This window comes from Sander vitreus, chromosome 18, assembly GCF_031162955.1.
Source record: "Sander vitreus isolate 19-12246 chromosome 18, sanVit1, whole genome shotgun sequence".
Classification (NCBI taxonomy): domain Eukaryota; kingdom Metazoa; phylum Chordata; class Actinopteri; order Perciformes; family Percidae; genus Sander; species Sander vitreus.
In genome coordinates, this window is record NC_135872.1 from 23,474,331 (window position 1) to 23,489,949 (window position 15,619).

The window sequence follows — 15,619 nt, forward strand, 5'->3', positions numbered from 1 at the left end:
GTAAGAATTCAAAAGTTATTAAAGAATGGTCTGAGCCTTGTTAGCCCAGTCTAACTGGTCAAAACGTTTACAAAGTTCATTCAAAAGATGTATTTGTACCATTTGTAATATATACCGTGTAACAAACTTATAGTTATACCATGAGGGACCTCACGTGATTTGGAAATTTCCCCCCGTCTGTGTTTTCGTGAGGCGCATTCGCAAGGGAGAGGCGAAGTCTGTCTCCCATACTGCTGCCAAAACTTTAATTTTGAATGGCCAACGCAGCTAATACAGCCCCGAATCACAGAGATGCCGACTCTCACGGGGACGAATATTATCACACAACCTCGATGTTTGGCAAAATATGGTAGGTATTTGCGGTGGAATTTTTACTGAACAAATTACAGACATGAAGAAGACAAAATAGCTTTATTGCCAGGTAACTGGCACTTTGCTTTGGTTCATGGTGCATACATTAAAATAAACAAGCAGAATATATACAGAAACAAATACCACATACTATATACAGTACACACATATAACTAATAATAAATAAATAATAATTTAACATAAGGAGGGAAAAAAGAGGCTGTATGGTTAGTGCAGGATTTACAAAAATGTAAAAGGGATGTGCAAAAAGGAAAAAAAAACGGTGGCTGCTTTACTTGGAGACATTACAAGGATCACATTTTCAAAAAACACTGTATTTTTGTTGTACTGCACGTTGCTGCAGCTCCTCTTTTCACCCTGTGTGTTGAGCTCTCTGTTTTAGCTACAGAGTGAGACATCTCACTTCTGTCCCATCTTTGTTGGGAGTCGCACATGCTCAGTAGCTAGGTAAGGACTACTAGCCAGTCAGAAGCAGAGTATGAGGGCGTGCCACGCTAGCAGCTAGGCGAGCATTATAACGTGTGTTACAAACAGAAGTAAAGGCTGGACTACAATAGAGCTGTTTGGAGCAGTTTGTGAACAGTGTTTTCTATTGGAGATGGTAAGTCCCTTTTTGGGTGGACTTTGGTCTTTTTCACTTTGTAAACCGATTATATGCACAAAAAAAGATATATAACACAATAACGGAAAGGAGAAAAAGCCAAAAAGCATAATATGAGCACTTTTAAGTGTTTCATTTTTTGCCGTCAGTCCGACTGTAGCAGGGAAGAAACTGTTACCGAGCCGTGTTTTATGTGTAGTGATACTATCCGCTCTGCTGCGCCTGCAGTCTGTCTGAGTCGTTGGTTTCAGCCATTCCGCAGCCCCCCCCCCCCCCTTGGGTCCTTGTGGGTAGACGTCAGGGGTGCTCAGGGCTAATCGGGTGGGAGATGTCCGTCCTCACCGCCAAGGTGTCGAAGGGATAGGGTTTCCCTGGTTTGCCACATCTCCGACCTACAGAAGCCAGGGAGCCACGTGAGCAGTGCTGCCTGAGAGCGTCCGTATGCTTTCTTTCTCAGTCTCTCATTCATTCATTCAGTCAGTTATAGTCGCACCCTTTTTTTTTTTTTTTTCCTATTTAGATATCCACATACTGTACACTCACTCTTGATTCCACCAGTCTTGTATTACATACTTTGATTGTGGCTTCCTTTATAGTGAAGCAATGTATTCAGGGTCTCCACACCTTCTTAAAAATCACATTCAAAGTCTGACATTTAACAATGGGAAAAACGGAAACCGAATTTTCATTTTTTTTGTAGAGGAAGAAGCTTTCACTCCAACGTACAAAACCATTTTCTGCAAGTAACGAAGATGCTTAGGGGACGTGGTTGCTCCGAGGGCTTCTAGGATTACCTGCTGCCTTCCTGCATATGTGCCGAAGCACATTACCGTCCCGCGTCTGAACACTCTGCCATTAGATCACTGTTAATGTGCTTTCAAATCACACAGCGAGTCGGATCATGTTTAGACTTACAGGACGAAGCCTTTTGTGGAGAGATTTTTTTTTTTCCTTTCTTCCCTTCCCTGGTTTTCTCCCTTTTTTTTTATTGCAGCTGTTTGAGGTTTTATGCCCTTCTGTCTATGTTGGGCATAGAGAGAGAAAACAACAATTTGCTGTTTGTGTTGCATGTCTGCCTTTGTGTGCCACATTTGCTTCAGTTAACAAATCCACAATGAAAGGGAACGATAGTTATTCTAAACCCCAACGTTTGGAATTAGCCATGAAACATAAAAACGCAAGACACATTAAACATTGTTTGACATGCCATGCCAAAGCCTTAAATGGTCCTCTATCCTTCTCTCCCTCCCTCTTCATCTGCTCGCCCCTCCTTTTTATTTTTTTGGGTTGTTGTCCGCTAAACCTGTCACTTTGATGACTTGTGTGCAATCATCCCAGGGGCCGTTTGGGCTTCCACCGGGGCCTCCGTCCTTCCTGGTACATTGCAGCCTTTGATGTGGTTCCTTTTAGCTCCATGCGGGAGGGAAGACCTCGGCTCTGGCTAGCTGAACCCAAACTCAGCCTCCCTAATGCATTCTCAACACCACGTATCAGCTCAATGTTGATCTCGGTGGATGTGAGTAGTTGGACAAATGGTGTTAGCGCTGTGAATTGCCTTTTGTGTTGTTGTTATTTCAGAGTAAAGGCACGGTTGTCCTGAGCTGACCGGCCCCGGCGGGGAATCGGCTTGGAAATAATTCACAGGCAGCTCCCTCGCTGCTGCACCCATAGGGGGTTGGGCCCTGAGCCTCAGCAGCATGTTATGAAGTATGTTTGGGTCCTGAAAACCACGGTACCGAGATACTTTCTACGAGGCTGCGGTCTGAAGAAAGGCTACTTTGGTGTGTTGTTGATTGTAATGGTAGTGCTATAAATCCAGAATCAGAATTAATGGCACCGACTGCATTAAATGATTAGGAAGGGATGTAGTCATTGCATTGCCAGACCTTATACGGGATACACGGATGAATTTCACTGTGTCACTCTGTGGTTTGACTGGGCACTACATTAAAAATGGGACCGAGTCACTACTGGTAAAAGAACAAAAAAAAAAAACCTAGTCTCACATTGCCAGTCCTTCCTCCACAGAGCTGCGGAGGAGGGTCTGGCTAGTCCACACAGCATTCCGGGATGGGAGAAAAACGTGCTCTGGTTTATTGGCATTTCTTTAAACCAATCACAATCGTCTTGGGCGGCGCAAGGCGCCGGATGGAGCAGACCGCGCCTCTGCAGAATAGCCTCTGGAAGGAACTTGTTTTGGTGGAACGTGTACGTTCAAAAGTTGTTTTAGTCGTGCAACAGAAAACTCAGATTGGACAGATAGTCTAGCTAGCTGTCTGGATTTACCCTGCAGAGATCTGAGGAGCAGTTAACCATAGTCCTCAGAAATCCACCAGAGTTTAGAATGCCAACACAACAAACAACAAAGAAAGCGGAAGGTGACGGACATCCGGCCCAAAATGACGGACATCCGGCGTAATGTCCCGCGGCGTCGTTGATTTAGACTAGTAGGGATGTAACAATGCATCGTGAATCGGTTAAAAATCAATATAAATGTGTAAAGATTACAACCGGTTGAGATAAAAACAAAAATGAATCGCGATGCCATTTTTAAACGGCCTAGGGCGTGATCTACTGTTAAATGTCACTTGTTTGACGTCAGACGTCACTCCGTGTTCTTAGTTCATTTATTTTAAGAGATTTTCTTCTCTATTTATTTAGTTATGGATGTGGGCTTTGTTTTAAAAATCAAATTGTTAAATCGTTTGTTTAATTTTTTGTTATTTGAGATAAAATACAGTTTCAGTTGCACTTTTGATAAGCGAGGACACATCTGATCTTTTGCACCGTTTAATATAAATGAAGGAATAGTTTTTTAGTAATTTGTCCGCAGCTCGTTCGTATCGTACCGTGCGCTTAAAATCGCGAATGGAATAGAATCGTGGGTTGAGCGCGTCGTTAACATCCCTACCGATGAGTGTGGAAGCACATCCCAAATTACAATGCAACAGAAACAATGAGAACTAAACTTCATTTCTTGTCAGACAAAAGAAAAGCCCAAATACGATGAACTCTACGCAACTTATTAGTACTGGGTTATTACTATTAGAGAAGACTACAAAGCACTAAATGGCTTAGGCTTCGACTGGCCCCGGGGTCAGCTGTGCCTCACTGCTGCAGATGATTACAGCTTGCTATTTGAACTGTGTCCTAATCCTGGTGGACAGCTGAAATTAAAGCCAGGTACGGCCCTCTGTCTTCCCAGCATTCCCTGTGATAAACCTCCTCCCCTGCTGAGAAGAATCAGTTGTTTGTGAGGGAAATGCGTCTATCCAGAAGAGTCTCCGGTCTGTAGAGATCGTGTTTATTCTTTGCAAACCACTGATGAAACTGAAAGATTAAGATGGCATACACCGATTTCATTTTTTGATGTGATTTCTGCATGGTGCCCATGCTCTGCTACATAAATGATTTCTCCGTAATCTTTTGATCAAAGACGTAACGGAAGTCGTTTACGATATAATGGCCAATGGAAGCAACGGGACTTTAAAGGAACACACTGTTATCTAACCAATGTATGACTTGCCCTGTTTGGAGGCAACTTTTTTTTAAGTTAATACACATGTTTTGTGTGCTACAGATCCCCCAAAAAGCAACAGGAAAACACAGAAACTGGTTAATATTTTTTAATTGATGCCGTCATTTACAATATGTGCCTATGTTTGAAAATATTCGGTTGAGGATGTATTGACTTGGACAGTTGCACCCCCCCGAGGTTTGAATGCAACCACAGTTACCCAGGGCTTTTGTTGCCTCGGGTGGGGAGGTAAAGAGGACAGAGAAGATTCTAAAGTAGTTATTAAACTAAACCTAGAAGCGCAGCCAACACATGCGAACAGTAATCTATAATTTAAGTATACTGATGTGTTAAGAACGGGTGTGGTCCTTATTAAGGAATTATGTGGTAGAATTTCAGATAATTAAAGGCCGTTTATCTCTGTAAGTAGGCCTGTTGAAAGCTATCTTCGGTAGTTTCATTTATAAAGAATTAACTTTATATGATTAATGTTGTACCTTAACTCTATTAACTGTTGTACATGTTAGTGTTTGATGCTATCATAAACTACTGTTAGGATGAGACTAGAGTATCCCATACTGGGCTAACGTTATAAGCAAGCAGGTTGAGTGGTTTCATCCAGGACACAGCTGTTTTGAATTATAATGTTGAACCAAGAGAGCATTGATTAAAGGGTAAAAGACTATATGACGTATTTAAAAAAACAAAAACAACTTTAAAGTGGTTTTGACCTTCACGTTTTAACTAGGGATGTAAAGGTATGAAAATGTAACCTCACGGTTACAGTGACCAAAATGATCACGGTTTTCGTTATTATTGCGGAAAAAGTGTGTTCAATACGTTCAGAAAGCACTGATAGGCCTACACAGGCTGAAATAGTTTCAGAAAGTGTAACAGTGTTTATTATATTACAAAAATCTAAACAATAGGCTGATAAATGTCCTGAGCGCTGTCATCTCCTCCTTCCGCCATGATTCCAACTTCAAGAAACGCATGTTGGAGGCTACGCAGTGCCTTCAGGAGACTCGGGCGAAGCTGGGGAAGGATTAAACACACGGTTTCCACACCGTGGTAATCCACCGTGATAATAATGATATTTTAAATGAAAACGGTAATTGTTATCGTCAACATTTTTATCCTGGTTTACCGTTACATCCCTAGTTTTAACTATTCAACTTTGTGTACGTTTCCAATGTAAGCTAGGCTAGTAACGTTAGCATATCTGTAACGTATCCTGTTTTTGTTAAGGTAAAAGTGAAATCTGTTCAATAAATTGATATTCTGGAAATGTGAATAGCTTTGCGTATAGAGTGAATAGTTCACTCAGTCTTGTGAATGTTTTCCTTCATGTAATTATTGTTGGTGTAATTGCTATTAGTCCAGTATTGCCTCTTGCTATAGCTTTTTATTTCGTGCTGCCTTTTGCCTCGGGCACCTATTTTTGAAGTTTTCTAAAATCTTGTGCTAACGCGCATGAGCGGTTACCTTGGCGCGTACTGCCAGCGGTGTTGTGGCAGTGAGCGGGTTAAAGCAGACACCGAGAGCGTCCTATCAGTGCTCTACGGTGCAGTCTCAGCCCACCGCCTCCTGCCTCCTGCTCCGTCCCTCCGGAGAGAGTAGGGTCGGGAGCTGGAGCTGGTGTGTTTATGTGTGCGTGTGTGTGTGGCTGTTTGTCAGTCTGGCAAGACACACTCCCACAAGAAACAGCCCGCTCTCCCCGAGACTTGTTGTTGCCTTGTCGGGGTGTATTGTTTGTTTTACAGCGCTTGCGGATACTTTGACAACAAAAAAAAAAAAACCCCGAAGGATTCTTTATTTATTTTTTTCTTGGTGGTAACGAAGCGCCGCGTGCTGCAGATCCCACCGGCGATAACAAGCGCAAAGCACCGGGAGACACAAAACACGGTAGGATACTATGAATACTGGCTGCTCTTCTTTTTTTTTTTTTTTGTCTGTTGCCCTATTTGTACATTTTCCCCGGACTTCGGTGACCTTTTTAGACGAGGAAGTCGGAGAGCTACAGTCGCGGTGTGCGTACATGTGTTCAGAAGTAGTGAGAAAATCAAAGAGTGGGAGTCGTGTGCAGTTTGGGTCCATACGTCTCCGTCGTCTGTCTCAGTGGTTCTGCTGGAACAGAGTAGAGGGATGTCAAAAATCCCTTTTTCCCTTCAGCGTTTTCTGGATAGAGCTGACGGTACTACACTGAAAAGATGCATACCCCATTGTTTCCAGTTTGAATTGTTAATGTCATATTAAGGCAGTCAGCCACCAGTATAATCTAAGAAAGCTTGTCGTTAGAAAAATCTCATTTTTCTGTAAAGATCATTTATAAGCATATTGTCATAAGCAAATCTCCGCTTGTCTTACCTTATTATGACCCCGGTGTGTTACAATAACCCAGCGCTAATATAACTTACCCTAGTTTGACATAGTTATCATAATGTAGGCTACAAGTTTACTATCTTTAAGATTTATGTCAGCCATTAAAAAAGTAGCCGAACTAAATAGTGCGTTAGTGAGTTTACCACCATATATTTATTAACTGTTGTCTTAGGTTTTCATTGTATTGATTTGCCCACAGCCAGAATGACATTAATTCAAATATTGGGTGAGGAAAGTATTTGCTTTACCCTTGCTGGGAGGAGTTTCTACATGGACTGTTACAGTACCGGTCTTTAAAGCAGATCATATACCCTTTGATATGTTTATTTGCAGCACCTCATACTTACATGCTATTTCAACATAGAAGGAATTCATTTCCCGTATACTTTCTTCTTCCCTCATTTAGTTCAATCCTTAACGATTGTGTCAGACACCTGGGTTGATGGATTGGAAGGATAAAAAACGACAGGTTGACTCGCTGCGTGTTCACCTCATTTACCATGAGAGCCACTGCTGTAGCCTTGAGCCAGCCAGCACCGTCAAACTGGAATGTTTAACAGCCCAGCTGTGGGGGGGGAAAAAATAAGAAAAGCACCCAGAGGGGGTAAAATAGCTCAAATCTCTCCTGACAACCAGAAACATGTCAAATGTCTATGTGTCCTAAAGCTATATGTCTAGCATGTGAGTGTGTACCCAGCAGATATACAACAACTCTGCCTGTTGTTGTTGATGTTATTATTAGAAGTAATGTGGTTGTTAAGCGTTTTCTTGACTGATTGCCTGATAATTACTGCTATTAGCTTTAATTAAAGGGGTTTTCGATGCCTTGCCTTGTGCCGCGGCTCTGCCTGTCGCCCAAGGTCTCTCCATCTCTCACACCCCATAATCATGAACTTCACATGAAAGACGGGGCAGAAGAAGCCCTTCTTCGTCATCACCTGCGTTATCCCGAACCACTTGCCCTGGGAATCATCGTGGTTTTTTTTTGGGTTGACTTTCTTGGTTATTTGATTGTTAAATGCACTAAATACTTCTGATTCTTATCAAGGACTTGTGGGGTTCGATGGGGTGGTGGTGGGGGGGCTGAGTGTAGCTGTAGTAAAAATGAGGGGGGGAAATCACACTTCATCACATTCGGAAGCCTAGACCGAGTTTGACCTGCTGGATTAAGTGGGAGTGATCGTTGAGGATCCAAGATCACTTGACTTCATTCTTCCTTTTCAATCAAAGTTCAAAGCAGCACAGCTGTACTTTGAGTCCACCGAAGGCAAGTTTATATACACGTTACATTGTGAGGTTGAAGTTTGACATCGTTCCGTCTTGCTGTAGTGGATTTAAAATGCTAACGACGTACAGTACATCCTCGGCTTAACTCCCCCTCTTCCTTAAAGGTTTTCTGGGTCAGTCCAGAGGTAATACATTTGAAAGGATTCAGAGGATGAGGTAAAGACATGAGAAAGTGGGAGGAAATCTTAATTCCACTGCCTAATACGCGGCTCCTCTATCCTTTTACTCGGCCGCTCGCGTTACCTTCTTCTATTGTGTCCTAGTTCATTACTGCCAGGCGGCACTGCTGCGATGCTAATGTGCTGTAATTCAGTTATTCTGGCGTCTCTGATAGCTTAATCTCCCTCAGAAATAGATGGCGCGGCAGCAGCATTTGTTGAGCCTTAGTTTCAGTGGTTTTGTGCCGCAGCTTTGGTCCAGCTGTCGACTTTTGTATTTCGAAGGGAGACATAAGACCCTGCTTGTGTCCGCACAGTCTGCCCTAGATGTCTCACCTGCCTGTCAACGCTCTGCATCGGCACACACACACACACACACACACTCTCTCTCATGCGCACACACAGAGCTGAGGCCATGTTCCTTCAGACGCAAACAGTACAGAGCACACTCAGCTGCACATTTGTACTACTAGGGCAGTGCCTGTTCAAAATGTGGTATTGCTGCTTGTAGCTTTCTCCAGAACCATTGTACTCCAAAAATGACTTACAGAAGGACCTCAGTGCACTTGTTTGATATCTAGTGTATAGGCAAAAAAATAAGAATCCCTTTTTAGTGAGTATCTTCTTAGCGAAATGCTCTGAGTGAATTTAAAGGGGTGATTGAATGCAAAACCGATTTTACCTTGTCATAGTTGAATAACGACAGTTCGGTGGGTAAATAGGACATACTTAGAAGCTCAAAATCCCATTGATACCCCTATCCTCTGCAAATCTCACATTTTGAAACTGCCGCGAATCTCAACAAAGCTGGAAGCTGACGTCAGCATCCCAATTCTTAGTCTTTGTCACACCCCAACATTTGCATAGACTACACCACTGACCTGAGGTCAGCTTAGTCTTCTGAATCTAGCTAGGTCATGCAGATCTCCAGAGGTCCGCTATTTAATTACTAAATTCACTTCTGAGACTTTTTTATGCGAGAAATCAACTATGTAGAGGTCAAATATGGGCCGTTTTACCAAAATTTATGAGTAATTGCAAATTTTGTCCGACTGTGTGTCGCAGTTCAGCAGGAGCTCAGCAGGCTACGTGACAGCGGCCGGTGCTGCCTCGCCGCCCGGCGTGTCCTACTTCATAGACTCGCTGTGAGCTAGCTGGATCTCCGACACGAAGGGAAGCACGCGGCGCTCCATAACCGCGCAAAGTCACTGGTTCTGGGTTACTGGATTACAAAATGCCGAGGCCCTGATAGAGCTCCAGGGCCTGCAGCTAGCCGCGATTCATAGGATTGAAGGGACAGTAGCAGCTAACGAAATCCCTAATGTTCACAAAAATGCATTAAATTGAAATCTGACACCATAGTTAGCTTTATAAGACCTTGGGGTAGATGTTATATAAGTGGCGTGACGAAATTCAAACTGTAAATATACTTTAATTATGCCGAAAGTGAAGCTAACTAGCCGCGATCTGCAAACATAAGATTGAAGGGACAGTAGCAGCTAACGAAATCCCCAGTGTTCACAAAAATGCATTAAATTGAAACCGGACACCATAGTTGGCTTCATAAGACCTTGGGGTATATGTTATATAAGTGGCGTGACGAAATTCAAACTAAATATACTCTAGTTATGCTGGCAGCTGGCAGCCAGCCAGCTCCGCGGAGCCCCGAGCCCCAGTAGTCCAGAAGCCGAGAAACGGTGACTTTCACTGGGTATGGAGGTTGCCGTTTTCTTGTCAGACTGTGTGGAGCTCCTAAAGTCCGACACGTCTTACCAAATTTGCAATTAGCCATAAATTTTCGTAAAACGGCCCATATTTGAGCTTTATATAGTTGATTTCTCTCATTAAAAAGTCTATAGAAGTGAATTTAATAACGAAATAGCCCGACAAACAACGTATAACTTTGCAGAGACCTGCTGTCTCGTCTCCAATAGAGCTCAACAGTCCCGCCCACAGCGGGTTACGGAAGGAAAAATACAATGCAATTTCTCCATTGACAAATTGGAGTATAAGCCATAAAATCGTAACCGTCGATGGTAGACTTAAAACCAGCATGCCGACATGACTCAGCGATTGTATATGCTCATATAGACAATACAAATCATGGGGCACTACCCTTGTTTTGAGATAAATGTCTTTTATTCGCGATGTCTTGGTTAAGTACTTCATTACCCACAATCCTGAACAATCCCACAATTCCACAGTGATGCCTCTGATTGGTGGAACTCATGCTGGTGAGGAGGGGGGGTGTCAGTACCTGATCTGTGCTGCCTGCACGATCCGTCACGAGGATTTACGACACTGCACGAATCACGATCTGTTCCACGCTTCTGACGTTAGCCTCTGCCGGGAAGCTAATGTTAGTTTAGCTAACAGCTAATTCGGCTAACCGCTAGCTGACAGCTTGATTCAGTCTAAAATAACGTTAACTCAAACTTAACACTGGGTAAAGCCGTCTACAGCTGACGTAAATGCCGTTATATATGTTAACGGTTATTTTCAGGTTTTATTTTGAGGGTCTTTTAAAGTTATTACATGCTGTCTCAGCTAGCGGTTAGCCGAATTAGCTGTTAGCTAAACTAACGTTAGCTTCCTTTGTTCAGTGGTGTGCGGTGGTTTATGGGAGGAGTAGTTCCTTCACTCTGTGATGACGATATGTACACAGTCTTGTACCTTTGACTTTTTGGGGATTTTCTGTTCGTTTTTTTTATGAGTCCCATACCACCTGGCTAGCCTAAGGCATGGTCTAAAACTCTTTATATACAGATTTTTCCAGACGTCAATGGGAGAAATGAATGGGAAATTTACTTCCGGAACCCAAGGTCTCTCAGAGGAGGGGCGGGACTGTTGAGCTCTATGTGTTTCTATGGGGTTCGCTCAAACCAATCAGCGCGCAGCTCATCTAAATATTCATGAGCATACCTTATTTGGAAGAAAAGCTCTTGTTCCAAATAGAGCCATATTCACAGGGTAGTTAAGGGCCTAATAAAATAGCATTCGGGCAATTTTCAGCCCAACCATGTCGAAAATGAGGGAAACCAAAATGATTTCCGAGATTCTTAGATAAAGGTTATGAATGAAAGTTCTTTGGGTACCCAGGAAGCCAAGTGTGAAGTAGATCGGATGAACGGTTCTCGAGATATTTCAAAGACACGCGCACACAGATATTTCTTGATTTATAGTTAGATAATGTAGCACTACACTAGAGCTGGGCGATATGGAGAACATCAAATATCACAATATTCAAATACATCGATGGCGATATTGCGGCGATATTGTAGGTTTACTATTGGTGCTTTCGCAAAACGTTAACGCAATGAGAGTTTTGATAAATAATCACCAATAATGTGGATGCAATGACTGAGTGGGTAAAGGCAAACAATAAAACAGCTGGAACAGTCTGGGAAGTTCAGAGAATGACATCACTTTACTGTAATGCAGCCTTTATAACCAGGAAAAGACAACACTTGTATCATATGATATCACGATATTACCATATCCAAAACCTAAGACGATATCTAGCCTCATACATCGATGTGGATATAACATGGACATATTGGCCAGCCCTGCACTAAACTATATTCTCCATATACATCCCATTGTTTTTCATACTTGATCTCCGTTAAGCCTTGGTGTTTTCCATCCAGCCTCTTTAAGTCATGACAGGCTCTTGACAGCTGTGGGAGCCAGACTAATGACTTCATCTGGGTTTCCCTCAGTACTCTGCTATTCTGAGCTCCTCGGCCCTCCGGAGTTTTCTACAACCCCCGTCCTCCCAGCCACCCCTGACCCGATGGGGCTGTCATGCTCATGTTTCACCGCTCACTCATGTTGAGGTGTCACAGAGCGCATTGGTCACATACGCAGCGTGTCTTTCGCTCGGCGGCGGATAAGAACAATTTTTTTTTTTGTTGGTGTGATGTATCGCTTGCCGCTCAAATGCAAGCACATCCATTTGGCAGGGAAATAGTTTGGTGGGGTCAGGGTTTTAGGTGAAATGAAAACGTGTGTGTGTGTGTGTGTGATACGGCGTCTTGAAAGCGTAGAGTAAATGTTTAAGATAAAAGACAAGGTGCTTGCTAGGGCCGCAACTAATGGTTGTTTTCATTGTTGATTAATCCGTTCATTATTTTCTCCTTTAATCGATTAGTTGTTTGGTCTATAAAAATGTCAGAAAATGGGGAAAAATGTCAATCGGTGTTTCTCAAAGCCCAAGATGACGTCCTCATATGTCAAATTGTTTTCACAACCCAAAGATATTCAGCTTACTGTCACAGAGGAGTGAAGAAACTAGACAATAGTCACACTCAAGAAACTGGAATCAGAGACATTTTACTATTTTTTTTTTTTTCTTCATAAAAAAGCACACAAAAAAATTGTGATTAATGTAATAGTCGACAACTCATCGATTTAATCTTTGCAGGTCTAGTGCTTGCTTTAGAATTTTAAATAATTCAACCTAAACATAACCATGTTTTTCCTCGGTTTGTGGAGGATTTTGGCGCGTGCACTTTACGGGGGGGTTAGGCATCCTTCCTGTAGAAAAGAAGACGTTTTTCAATTATAAAATGCAATTTACCCGTACATTTTGTGTCTCTTTGTGGGTTTATGTGACTTTGTAGTCGTGTTTTGTTTCTTTTTTGGTAATTTGTCTTTCCTTTGGGGTTGTTTTGGGTCTCTGTGGTCATTTCACGTCTCTTCCTGATCGTGTTTTTGTCCCTTTGCGGTAGTTTTGTTTCTCTTTTTCACAGTACTTTGGACCGTTACTATCACCATATCTGTGTCTAAAATGGTTGTCGCTGCCCGATGTGAGTCGAGTGCAGATGTGAGTTGCGCACGCTCAGATTTAAACGGTTCACGGCATAACGCCAAGGGATGCGGATCCGGCAAACGTTTTAGCTATCTATGATTGTTTGATTGCTAACGTTAGCTCAAAACGCCATTCAAGCGGCAGCCTTTGTTGTGTTTGATTGCTAACTTGTAGCCAGCCGTGAACGAACTTCGTTATGTAGGTCCAGTTTTATTGTATTGACATTACAGAAGTCTCTCGTTAGCAGGTTCTTGTCGGCCACTTCAGCCTCTAATCTAGAGCTGACATCAGGGATCATGCCGTGGGAAATGCTAAATAATACGCTAAATAATAAATTACTGCTATGTAATGTACCTATCTCATTATTCTGTGGCTAACAGCAAAACAGATCTGCGTGAAATCTGGTCTAGCAGTGGCCTCCTCATTGTCGCAAAGTGACGCATGCGCAACTCACATCTGCACTCGACTCACATCGGGTTGTGACAACGGTGGGAAAGCTAGAGCAGATAATAAATAAATAAATAAATAAATAACACTCAAAAGGCTTAAAGGCAAAACTTGCTAAAAAAAAAAAAAAAGAAGTCCACTGGGGACCGACTAGAATCATTAGATCTGATAAAAGCCTTTAGTTACATTCCGCTTAGGTGGTGCCCAAAATGGCACGGGTGCTGCACCTAAACCTTATAATAGAGGGGAAAACCCTGCATAAGAAACCATTCAAGTTCTTTAAAAAAACGTAGTTAATATTTATTTTCTAGCAGTTTACTAGCCTGGAAATCCAGACCCAAATCCCAAAGATTAAAGGCCTGGCAACGAGTAATGAAAATGGCCCAAATCGAGGGGCGGCACCAAGCATGCATTTGAAAATCTCTGCACGCAATTGGATAACACTACGACCAATCACAACCACCAGTGGGTTTTCGCTAAGCCCCATACGCTTAGCTACCAGCGGAGCTAACTGGTAGATTAAACTCTTGCCGTATCCGGTCGGCAAAACGGCAAAAACATCCTTGTGGCAAAGGAACGATTTGAGCGCCGTCTTCTGTTCCTCTTTTAGATAAAAAGCCAAGTCTAACTCCTTCATTGTAGCGACCAAAGCCGTTTCAAACAACTGGTGTTCGTCCGTAGCCATCTTGCAATGTTTACTAATGACTTTGACGTCGCAGCGCTGTCGTCATCGGTTTAGCTCGCCTCTGGCCCGCCTGTATCAGATACACCGATGTGATTGGTGCAGCTCGGCTACAAGGGCATAGTTAATGAGCATCATGACTGAATGCCAGAGTGACTCGCTGAGCAAATTCAAATTGTGCTCTCGCGAGAACTCTGGATATCCAGGGTAGCAGTTTACAGATAAGTGGCATCAAAGTCATTTTGAAGTGGCTTCGGTGACAATGGCTGTGAGTGGGCATTGTGACACTACAAAGGAATCCTATTTCACGGGATATGGGTGCATTACTACACATTACAGTAATCAGTTTAGGTCTGCAGCATCTGAAACATGTTCCACGTCATCAGCCTCCGGCTAAGGCTTTATCTCTTGATGGCATCCCAGATAGTGGAGTAGATAGTAGAGTCTTTGCCTGTCTTCACACATCAAGAAGGAAGTTTTTCACAATACGTGCTGACGCACACTCAAATATGTGACATTTGAAAGTTCTACCCAGTGGAAATAGAAATGCAGTAAGTATTATTACATATTTAGAATGTCAGACACCGGTTGTGTTAACAGATGAACACAAAGTAAAATTGAAATCTGAATGTGAACCAACACAATATCAGTGGCGGAATGTAATGTACATTGACTTGTACTGTGCTTATGTGCAAATTTGAGGTACTTTACTTGAGTCTTTTCTTTTCATGCCACTTTCTACTTCTACTCCGCTACATTTCAGAGAGAAATATTGTACTTTTTACTCCACTACATTCATCTGTTACAGCTTTAGTTATTAGTTACTTTATAAGATTTTTGCACACAAAACACACATAGTTTGTAATATCCAATGTTTTATTATAAATTAAACTACCCAACAATATAACAGAACTGTTTTGGGGATTTTTCTGCATTAAGTACTTTTAATACGTTAAGTACATTTTCCTGACTGTACCTGCATACTTTTACTAAAGTAACATTTTCAATGCAGGACTGTTACTTGTAACATAGTATGTTTACAGTGTGGTATCAGTACCTTAACTTAAGTAAAGGATCTAAATATGTCTTCCACCACTGCACAGTGTGCTGTAATTCTTGTTCCTTCTGTGTGTGTATTGTTGGCTTCTGTGTGATCGGGGTTGACCCTGACGTGTATACGTTCTGCTTCAAGATGCGGAACACCGCTGCAGCTCTGCTCTCTGTGGCCTAAACCTCTGAGTAGGGTTGGACACTTTAGAGTCATTACTTCTGAAAAGTATCACTACAAGAGCTCACACTGGGAGACCAGTCTGTCTCAAAATGTCAATTCCCAGACGGCACAAAAAGGTTGGGTTTTCTTTTT

General features: G+C 42.5%; 1 protein-coding gene across 4 annotated transcripts in view; it reads left to right on the top strand.

Moving 5' to 3' along the window:
* disp1 (dispatched homolog 1 (Drosophila)) overlaps window positions 1-15,619 on the top strand; it is a 123,717-nt gene that overhangs the window by 65,191 nt on the left and 42,907 nt on the right. Inside the window, exon 1 of one of the 4 annotated variants that reach the window (XM_078274671.1) lies at window positions 6,118-6,395. The exons of the other annotated variants lie outside the window; for them this stretch is intronic. The gene's annotated coding sequence lies outside the window, so the exon portion shown is untranslated. Of the gene's footprint in view, window positions 1-6,117; window positions 6,396-15,619 lie in introns of those variants that run through there. 4 annotated transcript variants of the gene reach the window in all.